This window comes from Lissotriton helveticus, chromosome 4_1 (assembly GCF_964261635.1).
Source record: "Lissotriton helveticus chromosome 4_1, aLisHel1.1, whole genome shotgun sequence".
In the NCBI taxonomy this organism is placed as follows: Eukaryota; Metazoa; Chordata; class Amphibia; order Caudata; family Salamandridae; genus Lissotriton; species Lissotriton helveticus.
In genome coordinates, this window is record NC_136063.1 from 1,532,271,561 (window position 1) to 1,532,283,289 (window position 11,729).

At 46.2% G+C, this 11,729-nt stretch overlaps 1 long non-coding RNA gene across 1 annotated transcript; it reads left to right on the forward strand.

Moving 5' to 3' along the window:
• The first annotated feature begins 1,603 nt into the window (after positions 1-1,603).
• Positions 1,604-3,362, forward strand: LOC144827586 (uncharacterized). Its single transcript, XR_013610255.1, has 2 exons — positions 1,604-1,729; positions 3,069-3,362. It is a non-coding gene; the product is annotated as an uncharacterized LOC144827586 (long non-coding RNA).
• Positions 3,363-11,729: the final 8,367 nt, after the last annotated feature.

Sequence of the window (11,729 nt, forward strand, 5' to 3'; positions counted from 1 at the left end):
TGTAGATTTCCCTCAGCCACTTTTAGGATTCGTTCCTGCGCAGGTACGACCTCCCTTGCGCCGGAACGCCCCCTGATGGCGCAGGGCTTTACAACGTGATGCATCGCCCATATGCCCATATGTGGTTTTTTTTAATATATACGCCGCACCAACACCATGGCGAGTCTTTTGTTCTGCCGCTGCGTCACAAAAGGCACGCAACAATGGAGGAAAATGAGCCGCAAGGGACTTCTAAATCAGCCCCAACAGACTGAAGTCCAGTCCTTCCTTTAGACACATGGCTATAAGAAGAAATAGTGGCGGTGGTGGGTGGATTGATAGTTTGAGTATTCACTGATCTGCAAGCAGGATGGACTTTGTCTGTCACTTCGCGTGCTGCGGACTGCTGCCTGCAGTGCCAGGCCTAGGCAAACCTCTTTAGTAGTCTGTTTATTGAGTTACATAGGAACTTTCTAAGTCAACGTTCCGCAAATCAGGCAATACGAATAACGTAGTATACCACATGAGATAGATCCCCTGGAATAGTGGTCTATCTATTTGCTATTTCTCCAAAATATTTTGTTATTGTTCTTTTGAAATGTTTGATTTGGTTGAAAAATCTCATCCATGTTTTCTGGTCTTTCTTTCTTTCATGTTGTACATCAGCTCCCCCCAAGTGCAAGAGGACACAGGAGGAGGGTGCTGAGGATGCAGGCCAGGATCGGGCAGGCGAGGGCTCCTTTGCTGGCCCCAGTAAGTTTACATTTTAATAAAGAGTACCTATTTTTTCCTAGCGTTCCTCATTCGATTTTTTCTAAATCGTCTTTGATCTTCTTGTAGACTGGATATAAATTCTTATCCTGCCTCGAATATGACTCCCTGTGGTATTACTAGACTATTCTTATTAGTCTGTCTGTGTAGCTAACTAAGATTGGACATTTGGCAATTCCATTGGACTCCCATTCTATTCAGCAATAGCTCTATGCACTGTCTCCTTACTGACTAGATAGTGTGGCAGAGTCATTCAGCTTCCGAAGTCACCGATTATTGATCCCCAATGATCTCTAGATTATCGTACGCAGGACAAGAGAGTACGGAGTCACAGCACAGTCAAGAAGTGTCAAAGGCACTCATGCTTGCAAAAATTCCAAAACCTTTAGCTCATCCACTCTAGTCTGGAGGAACAAAAACCACAGAGTCTATTTAAGTTTAAAAGCTTTATTAAAAGTAAACACATTTATTAAAATCTACTTTGTCATAAAACTATTTAACTGAAAACGGAAAAGTGGTTAGTGCTGACGATTAATTGGACACATTTCTTGTGGTCGAGCCGAGCTCTCACCTGGTTTGAACTTGATCCTGGTCGTGTTCTTAGGAGTCAAGCTTCTGTCTGTTAGGAGAAAAAGTGGTGCGTGTTAAAAATCAAAAGCAAGCATTCATCAGTTGTGCATAAAAGTGCAGCAAGACAACAGCCTTCCCTGGAAAATGGGACATTTTTACTTTGGAGTAGACAGTCACAAATTATTACATTGTATTCAGTTTTTTTAACATTTCTCCTAGACCAAATATTATATAGTAGTGAGTGGTGTATTCTAACATTCTTAAATGTACTTTGTAGGTGTAACATCTGGTGACGGGGCCAGCGCGGAGGTGGCTGTGTTGGGCGAGGACTCGGAGGACTCTGGGGAGGAGGCGGTGCAAGAGCCGGCGGACGGTCCTGTGGGGGTTCAAACGGTGGTGGCGGAAACAGGTAAGCTATATATTCCTTACTTATTGAGATTGAAGACTGCATAGTGTGCTTTCTGCACGGGTGTATTACAATTACAAATCAACCAGGTAGTAGCCTCCTCGAAATGTACTTCGACTTAGCTGTGAAGTTTTTGGTGAGAAGAATCCCAATAAGTTCTTAGACGAACGTGATGGATGGGATGAACGAAAAGCGAAAGAAGGGTGTAAGTAAGTGGGACGCGAACTTGTATGATGGCTGGCAAAGAAGAACGATATGTGTTTGCTTGGCCCCCGAGGTGGCTGGGAAGTAAAGAATATGGTATGGTGCATGGCTGGGTCAATGATGAAGCAAGGATGGGTGGAAGGACAGCAGCCTGGGTGGGTGAAACAGAAGCTGTATGTGTGCGTATACTTTGACTGAATGGATGCCTGGAGCATGGTATTCTCTGACTCTTAGATAGCACATGTGTATCTAGAGAGAGTAGATGGTCGCCAGATGAAGTAAGTGTTACCTTGAAGAGCATGATGTACCACCGCACCCGCACACCCGTTCCAGTGCAGGGAAGGCAAGGAAAAGAAATTGTAAATGTGTCCAATACTACCATGAATAGTAGCAGTACTTTGTATTGCGTCTGCAATCACAGCATATATCTGGTTATTACGGTGGACACTCCATACCTCTCTTAATAACTTTAGTTTACTTGTAGTACGTCATTCATGTGTGGGTGTATCACTGTTCACTCAATATTAAGCAAAGCACCTAAAGTCATCCCATATGTCATCAAATACGTCCCATGTGAAGTGATAGATAATCAAATTAGTTAGCTTCTTCATTTTCCTTTTCTAGTACTCATTTGCACTGTAGGGTGAAAGGTAAATTAATTAAGCAGTAGCCCTTGTAACAGAGTATTCTCAGTGCCACCCGTAATAGAAAAGTAATAGCTTCAACACCTGCATGTACTGGACCGGTACAGTAACGCAAGTCTGTCTCACTCATCATGGTGTGCAACTTTTTTTCTCGGGTGCAAGTTCACTGTGCTGTCCATGTCATTCTGCCGGCTTGCATAAGATAACGTACCAATTTCCCTAAACAAGAGAGAAGAATAAGAATAAGACTGGTGTACTGTCATAGTCGACTGTAATGGAAGTCCATAGTGGTCGTAGAATTTGTTCATTAAACTACCACTAATGTTAGAGCAAGGATGCAGAAGTGGGAGGTTACATAGATACTGTCCTCAATAGTTATGTACTGTGCTTTCAATTTGCTACTTGTACTGTGACCCAACTTTCGGCTCAATCACTTTGTGTTATTAATGCTAAGGAGCATTGGTTACAGACTATGTCTTTCTTTCTTCATATAGTTGCTCCTTCCAAATCAACAACACGGAGGGAGCAGGCTAGAATGGCCCGGCAACGGAGGCTGGAGGCCACTGTCGCCGAATATCGGCGGCTGGTGGCCCTGGAGGAGGAGGAGGACACGCAGTCGAGCGGGGCAACAACAACATCCTCGACTGGGACCGCTGCATCCTCCTCCGTGACTAAGCCAGCGGGACCGAGCCGGGCTAACAAAGACAACCGCCACCGCCAAGCAACAGAAATACCAGCTGCCCCCCACAGGAGCTGCAAGGAACGCCAACGCCGCCTACGAGTCCGAATGTCCAACCTGGAGCAGGAGGTCCTGAAGTATAAGAACTTGGTTAAGGGCCTCCGCTCCGAGTTTGCCACCCTCCGCAAGGAGTATGATGCCCATGCCGCAAAATGCACCAGCACCAGCACCCTCCAGTAGTGGAGTGTCCCTTGCCCTTTTTTTATAGACTTTCGGGGGGTGGGATTTGGGAGTTGGGATCGTTTTGGGACGTTTCAAAGACAATCGTTGGGGTTAGGGTGGGTGAGGGAGATTATTTTGTTAGGGCTACATAAATATATTTTTAAACTTTATCTGACCATACCTGTTTTTTACTGCTTTTCAGTCTGGTGGGTGGGGGGCGGGGGTGTAACAGTAACTTTGTTTTCCTGAACAGTCGTAGGACTTTAGTAGTACAACCGTCAATCTCTTGTCTACTCCGAAATAATACTCCATTATACTACCTCCCACCAAACGCTTATCTTACCTGTAATTTGTGTTAGAAATTAGGGCTAGGCCCAGGGCTGGCTCCACGTGAAATGGGGATTAACGTTGTCAATCCTGGGCGGGTGACATTTCCTCATTGCGGTGGTACTAGTGGTGTGACACAGTGGCAGTTGCATGCCTATGGAAAAAAAGAAAACGAAACCTTGTTTGTCCTTACTGTAGCATTACAACGGTTACGGTACGATCGAGAATATAGCAGGTGACAGACAGAACAGTGCCATAATGTAGCCTAACAAATGGTAAAGTATTTGCTTGCAAGTATAACTAGTACTTGCGTTGAATTTATTTGACATTGGCTACTACTACTAGAAGATATAGCACTGAAGCTGAGTAAGTCTAGAAGATATCCTCGTATTCCTTCACCAGCCTGTTGCTATGACCTTATCCTCCCCAGCAAGTGTGTGGAATTATTGATGTCATTTTAGTCAGACATCAAGCAAAACAACACAGCCCGGGGGAAGAGGGTTAGGGTTTGTAAAATGGATGGGAATGGGGGTGTCTTTTTGGGTAGGTTTTGTTGAGAGAAGAAAAAAAAAGCAGAGCATGGACAAACAATAATTGAAGATAAAGACAATCTTTGGTTACAAACTAAAGCTAAGCACATGCAGTCACACTCATAGAATAATACAATGGATACTGTATCTGTATTGCGTATGTTGTTGGAGTTGTCCTTGAATTTGGTAAGTAAGTTGCATGCAGCAAACAATTCCTCTTATTGGCGGCACTCCTCCATTCCAGCTGACGCTTCGTCCATCAATGTTGGTGACCACTGACAGAAGACACCCTGTCCACTGCCTGCCTGGCGGATGTTGACTGAAACCCGGCCTGTAATTATTGAACGGAAAACAGGAAGTGCTATTACAATACCACTGATAAATAAATAAAAGGTATGTACGCTGTGTGGTTCAAAATGTGACACTTTGATTTCCCTAATAGACAGTACAATATTTTTGAAATTGCGTGCTCTGTCTGAGTCACCTTTTTAAGGATAAATAAGTATGGCCAAAATATTATAGCGGATCTTTCCCCTCAAGGTAGGTGTACTGTAAACTGTGTTTTAGAACAAAATTTGACCTTCCCAGCAATGCTCCCACCAAGACCCTTACTAAAGCCAGTCGCAAAAATGTAGAAGAACCCCAATCAGATCTCCAAAAACGATGCCTAGCAGAAAAATGGTTACAAAACGTACTTTGAAAGTAACAGTAGGCCCAAATACAGACCGTGGATTGTATTCAAACCACTTGCAAGCAAGCAAAAGTATCCATAGCCAGCATCGCTCCAACAGTGCTCTACAACACCAGAACTGCGTTGCAATAGAACCCCCCGAAACACATGCAATCCTGCTGCTAGGGCTAACCCTAACGAACCCTAACTTACAAAAAGTGCCAAAACTGGTGTTTCCTTCAGGATTTTGTCCAAAACACTTCTATCCGGTATTAGACCTTCCCAGGAATGCCCCAGGCAAGACCCGCCAACCCACCCGGAAAAAACCACCCGACAACACCCCCAAACAGCGAAAAAGCTAAATCTCATACTTACAATATCTCTCGGCCTTCGGTCCAAACGCGGCGCTGTGCAGCTAGGTCATCATCATCATCATCAATCATCATAACTCCTGTTTTCCACCACGGATTTCCTGAAAAGCAAATGTAATCAAGATTAGATTGTCGCAGCAGTGCTTCGACAGAGACCCCGGCCGCAACCCACCCACGAACAGCAGGAAGCCCCCCAAAACGCTACATTGAGCAAGATGACAGGAGAAATAGCAAAAAAAAGGCTGTTCCTTCAGGATTTTGTCCAAAACACTTCTATCCGGTATTAGACCTTCCCAGGAATGCCCCAGGCAAGACCCGCCAACCCACCCGGAAAAAAACACCCGACAACACCCCCAAACAGCGAAAAAGCTAAATCTCATACTTACAATATCTCTCGGCCTTCGGTCCAAACGCGGCGCTGTGCAGCTAGGTCATCATCATCATCATCAATCATCATAACTCCTCTTTTCCACCACGGATTTCCTGAAAAGCAAATGTAATCAAGATTAGATTGTCGCAGCAGTGCTTCGACAGAGACCCCGGCCGCAACCCACCCACGAACAGCAGGAAGCCCCCCAAAACGCTACATTGAGCAAGATGACAGGAGAAATAGCAAAAAAAAGGCTGTTCCTTCAGGATTTTGTCCAAAACACTTCTATCCGGTATAAGACCTTCCCAGGAATGCCCCAGGCAAGACCCGCCAACCCACCCGGAAAAAACCACCCGACAACACCCCCAAACAGCGAAAAAGCTAAATCTCATACTTACAATATCTCTCGGCCTTCGGTCCAAACGCGGCGCTGTGCAGCTAGGTCATCATCATCATCAATCATCATAACTCCTGTTTTCCACCACGGATTTCCTGAAAAGCAAATGTAATCAAGATTAGATTGTCGCAGCAGTGCTTCGACAGAGACCCCGGCCGCAACCCACCCACGAACAGCAGGAAGCCCCCCAAAGTGCTACATTGAGCAAGATGACAGGAGAAATAGCAAAAAAAAGGCTGTTCCTTCAGGATTTTGTCCAAAACACTTCTATCCGGTATTAGACCTTCCCAGGAATGCCCCAGGCAAGACCCGCCAACCCACCCGGAAAAAACCACCCGACAACACCCCCAAACAGCGAAAAAGCTAAATCTCATACTTACAATATCTCTCGGCCTTCGGTCCAAACGCGGCGCTGTGCAGCTAGGTCATCATCATCATCAATCATCATAACTCCTGTTTTCCACCACGGATTTCCTGAAAAGCAAATGTAATCAAGATTAGATTGTCGCAGCAGTGCTTCGACAGAGACCCCGGCCGCAACCCACCCACGAACAGCAGGAAGCCCCCCAAAACGCTACATTGAGCAAGATGACAGGAGAAATAGCAAAAAAAAGGCTGTTCCTTCAGGATTTTGTCCAAAACACTTCTATCCGGTATTAGACCTTCCCAGGAATGCCCCAGGCAAGACCCGCCAACCCACCCGGAAAAAACCACCCGACAACACCCCCAAACAGCGAAAAAGCTAAATCTCATACTTACAATATCTCTCGGCCTTCGGTCCAAACGCGGCGCTGTGCAGCTAGGTCATCATCATCATCATCAATCATCATAACTCCTGTTTTCCACCACGGATTTCCTGAAAAGCAAATGTAATCAAGATTAGATTGTCGCAGCAGTGCTTCGACAGAGACCCCGGCCGCAACCCACCCACGAACAGCAGGAAGCCCCCCAAAACGCTACATTGAGCAAGATGACAGGAGAAATAGCAAAAAAAAGGCTGTTCCTTCAGGATTTTGTCCAAAACACTTCTATCCGGTATTAGACCTTCCCAGGAATGCCCCAGGCAAGACCCGCCAACCCACCCGGAAAAAAACACCCGACAACACCCCCAAACAGCGAAAAAGCTAAATCTCATACTTACAATATCTCTCGGCCTTCGGTCCAAACGCGGCGCTGTGCAGCTAGGTCATCATCATCATCATCAATCATCATAACTCCTCTTTTCCACCACGGATTTCCTGAAAAGCAAATGTAATCAAGATTAGATTGTCGCAGCAGTGCTTCGACAGAGACCCCGGCCGCAACCCACCCACGAACAGCAGGAAGCCCCCCAAAACGCTACATTGAGCAAGATGACAGGAGAAATAGCAAAAAAAAGGCTGTTCCTTCAGGATTTTGTCCAAAACACTTCTATCCGGTATTAGACCTTCCCAGGAATGCCCCAGGCAAGACCCGCCAACCCACCCGGAAAAAACCACCCGACAACACCCCCAAACAGCGAAAAAGCTAAATCTCATACTTACAATATCTCTCGGCCTTCGGTCCAAACGCGGCGCTGTGCAGCTAGGTCATCATCATCATCAATCATCATAACTCCTGTTTTCCACCACGGATTTCCTGAAAAGCAAATGTAATCAAGATTAGATTGTCGCAGCAGTGCTTCGACAGAGACCCCGGCCGCAACCCACCCACGAACAGCAGGAAGCCCCCCAAAGTGCTACATTGAGCAAGATGACAGGAGAAATAGCAAAAAAAAGGCTGTTCCTTCAGGATTTTGTCCAAAACACTTCTATCCGGTATTAGACCTTCCCAGGAATGCCCCAGGCAAGACCCGCCAACCCACCCGGAAAAAACCACCCGACAACACCCCCAAACAGCGAAAAAGCTAAATCTCATACTTACAATATCTCTCGGCCTTCGGTCCAAACGCGGCGCTGTGCAGCTAGGTCATCATCATCATCAATCATCATAACTCCTGTTTTCCACCACGGATTTCCTGAAAAGCAAATGTAATCAAGATTAGATTGTCGCAGCAGTGCTTCGACAGAGACCCCGGCCGCAACCCACCCACGAACAGCAGGAAGCCCCCCAAAACGCTACATTGAGCAAGATGACAGGAGAAATAGCAAAAAAAAGGCTGTTCCTTCAGGATTTTGTCCAAAACACTTCTATCCGGTATTAGACCTTCCCAGGAATGCCCCAGGCAAGACCCGCCAACCCACCCGGAAAAAACCACCCGACAACACCCCCAAACAGCGAAAAAGCTAAATCTCATACTTACAATATCTCTCGGCCTTCGGTCCAAACGCGGCGCTGTGCAGCTAGGTCATCATCATCATCAATCATCATAACTCCTGTTTTCCACCACGGATTTCCTGAAAAGCAAATGTAATCAAGATTAGATTGTCGCAGCAGTGCTTCGACAGAGACCCCGGCCGCAACCCACCCACGAACAGCAGGAAGCCCCCCAAAACGCTACATTGAGCAAGATGACAGGAGAAATAGCAAAAAAAAGGCTGTTCCTTCAGGATTTTGTCCAAAACACTTCTATCCGGTATTAGACCTTCCCAGGAATGCCCCAGGCAAGACCCGCCAACCCACCCGGAAAAAAACACCCGACAACACCCCCAAACAGCGAAAAAGCTAAATCTCATACTTACAATATCTCTTGGCCTTCGGTCCAAACGCGGCGCTGTGCAGCTAGGTCATCATCATCATCAATCATCATAACTCCTGTTTTCCACCACGGATTTCCTGAAAAGCAAATGTAATCAAGATTAGATTGTCGCAGCAGTGCTTCGACAGAGACCCCGGCCGCAACCCACCCACGAACAGCAGGAAGCCCCCCAAAACGCTACATTGAGCAAGATGACAGGAGAAATAGCAAAAAAAAGGCTGTTCCTTCAGGATTTTGTCCAAAACACTTCTATCCGGTATTAGACCTTCCCAGGAATGCCCCAGGCAAAACCCGCCAACCCACCCGGAAAAAACCACCCGACAACACCCCCAAACAGCGAAAAAGCTAAATCTCATACTTACAATATCTCTCGGCCTTCGGTCCAAACGCGGCGCTGTGCAGCTAGGTCATCATCATCATCAATCATCATAACTCCTGTTTTCCACCACGGATTTCCTGAAAAGCAAATGTAATCAAGATTAGATTGTCGCAGCAGTGCTTCGACAGAGACCCCGGCCGCAACCCACCCACGAACAGCAGGAAGCCCCCCAAAACGCTACATTGAGCAAGATGACAGGAGAAATAGCAAAAAAAGGCTGTTCCTTCAGGATTTTGTCCAAAACACTTCTATCCGGTATTAGACCTTCCCAGGAATGCCCCAGGCAAGACCCGCCAACCCACCCGGAAAAAACCACCCGACAACACCCCCAAACAGCGAAAAAGCTAAATCTCATACTTACAATATCTCTCGGCCTTCGGTCCAAACGCGGCGCTGTGCAGCTAGGTCATCATCATCATCAATCATCATAACTCCTGTTTTCCACCACGGATTTCCTGAAAAGCAAATGCAATCAAGATTAGACTGTCGCAGCAGTGCTCCCAGACACCAAAAATTACCCACAAACACCCGGAACCCCGCCAAAGAGCACCTCAAAGGCAAGCAAGTCAGCAAAAACGGCAAGAAATTTCCACCTCATATTTGGTCCAAAACACTTTTGTCCATTATTAGAGCTTCACAGCAATGGGCCCAAATCCGTCAACTCACCCGCAAAGAAGTACAACACCCCCACAAGTGCTGAGTCTTTCTTCATTGGGCGTAATCCAGCAATCTGCTTTGAGGGAAATCGCAGTCTGGAGGAGGAGGATAGAGGAGCATGTTCTTCAGAACTTGTGAACCTGAGGAATGTAGACTGCGGCACCTTCAAATCAATAAGCAAACAAGTGAAGACAGTTCTGATGATGGTCTTGTTTTTGGGATTAGGTGATTAAAGTTTGAATTAAATTAACTGTGCAAAACAAAGAAAGAGAGACACAAAGCACACAGGAATAAAAGTGAATAAGGACGAAAAAGAAAGTTCTTGATTGATTGTCTCATTTTCAGGGCAAACAAAGAAAGAGAGACACAAAGCACACAGGAATAAAAGTGAATAAGGACGAAAAAGAAAGTTCTTGATTGATTGTCTCATTTTCAGGGCTCGGTGTCAGGGAATAAGAACAAGATTTCGTCATCATACTCTGCGAATTCAGGCTGGATGAGGTCAGTGCCACCGAACAGAGAACAAATCCCCTCATCTACGTTGCCGTCCTCCTCGTCTTCATGCGGCGTGCTTTCTCGTACTTTGTAATCTGGTGGTATGAGGTGCTGATTCATCTTGATCATTGTCAGCCGCTCCACATTTTTGGGCGAGAGGCGGCTCCGTTTGGGAGTTACAATGCCACCAGCAGCACTGAAAACACGTTCAGAAGACACACTTGCGAGTGGGCAAGACAAATAGTTTATAGCCAGGTTGGAGAGCTGTGGCCACAATTGTTTTTTGCCATGCCAATACTGCAATGGCTCCTCATTAAGAAAGACCTCTGTTGAGTCATTCAGATAGTCCTGCACCATCGACTCAAGGTCATCAACGGTTCCTCCACTTTGCTTACTTTTTGCTGTGGCTGTGACATTTTTTCGAGAACCATACCCAAGCAAACTTAGCCAATCCTCTACAGCAGCCACTGTTTTTGTTGTGTGTGGTGCAGATGATCCAGTTGCCGGTGTCTTTAACGGCTGAGAGGTCACTTGTGCCCCAGCCACAGGTGCAGAAGTGGATTCTTGTGACTGGGGATGGCCTGCTGATGCTGATGCTGATGTACTGGCTTCTCCTTCAATAACCTGCCGTTCTTTTTCAAACCTCTTGGCTGACCAGGCTAACCAATGTTTGTACTTTTGAACATCTGCATCAGCAAAAGGAAAGAATGCTTCGTCTGCCAGCGCCTTTTTGTAGCGTGGATCCAGAATAGTAGCACAAATGTAATGCTGTTCTGAGTTGATCATTTTAAGACGTTCATCACCACGTAGGCGCTCTAATAATTTCTGAGACAAAATAAAATGGTCTTTTTTTTCTTCATCTTTTTCAAACTCAGAAGACACCGCCATCAGTTGGTGCTCCAGCATGCACAACAATGGGATAGCTTTTCCCAAATTACAGTCCTCCTGGCTGACTGCACGCGTGAAGAACTCAAAAGGACGAAGCATGTCTGTCAGGCTTTTAACTATGTCCCATTGCGCCGCACTCATCCGCAGGTCCTCCTTCTGAGATGTACCCTCTGTGAAGAAATAGTGATCGAGTACCGTATACTGCTCATACAGACGCTCAAGCATGTAGAAGGTTGAGTTCCAACGTGTTGCCACCTCCTGGATGAGTGCTTTCACTGGCATTCCACGTTGAAGTAGCAGTCTCCGCAGATGGTTCCGGGCCTTAAAAGAATGGCTGAAATGGTTGCACATTTTGCGGCAGGTGGCCATTACCTCGAACGCTGGACTCTGTTTATCACTCAAGAATTTTTGAACTACCAGGTTGAAACAGTGCGCCAAACACGGCACTCTAAACTGGTCAACCTTCAACATGGCCTTAACTACATTGGCGCCA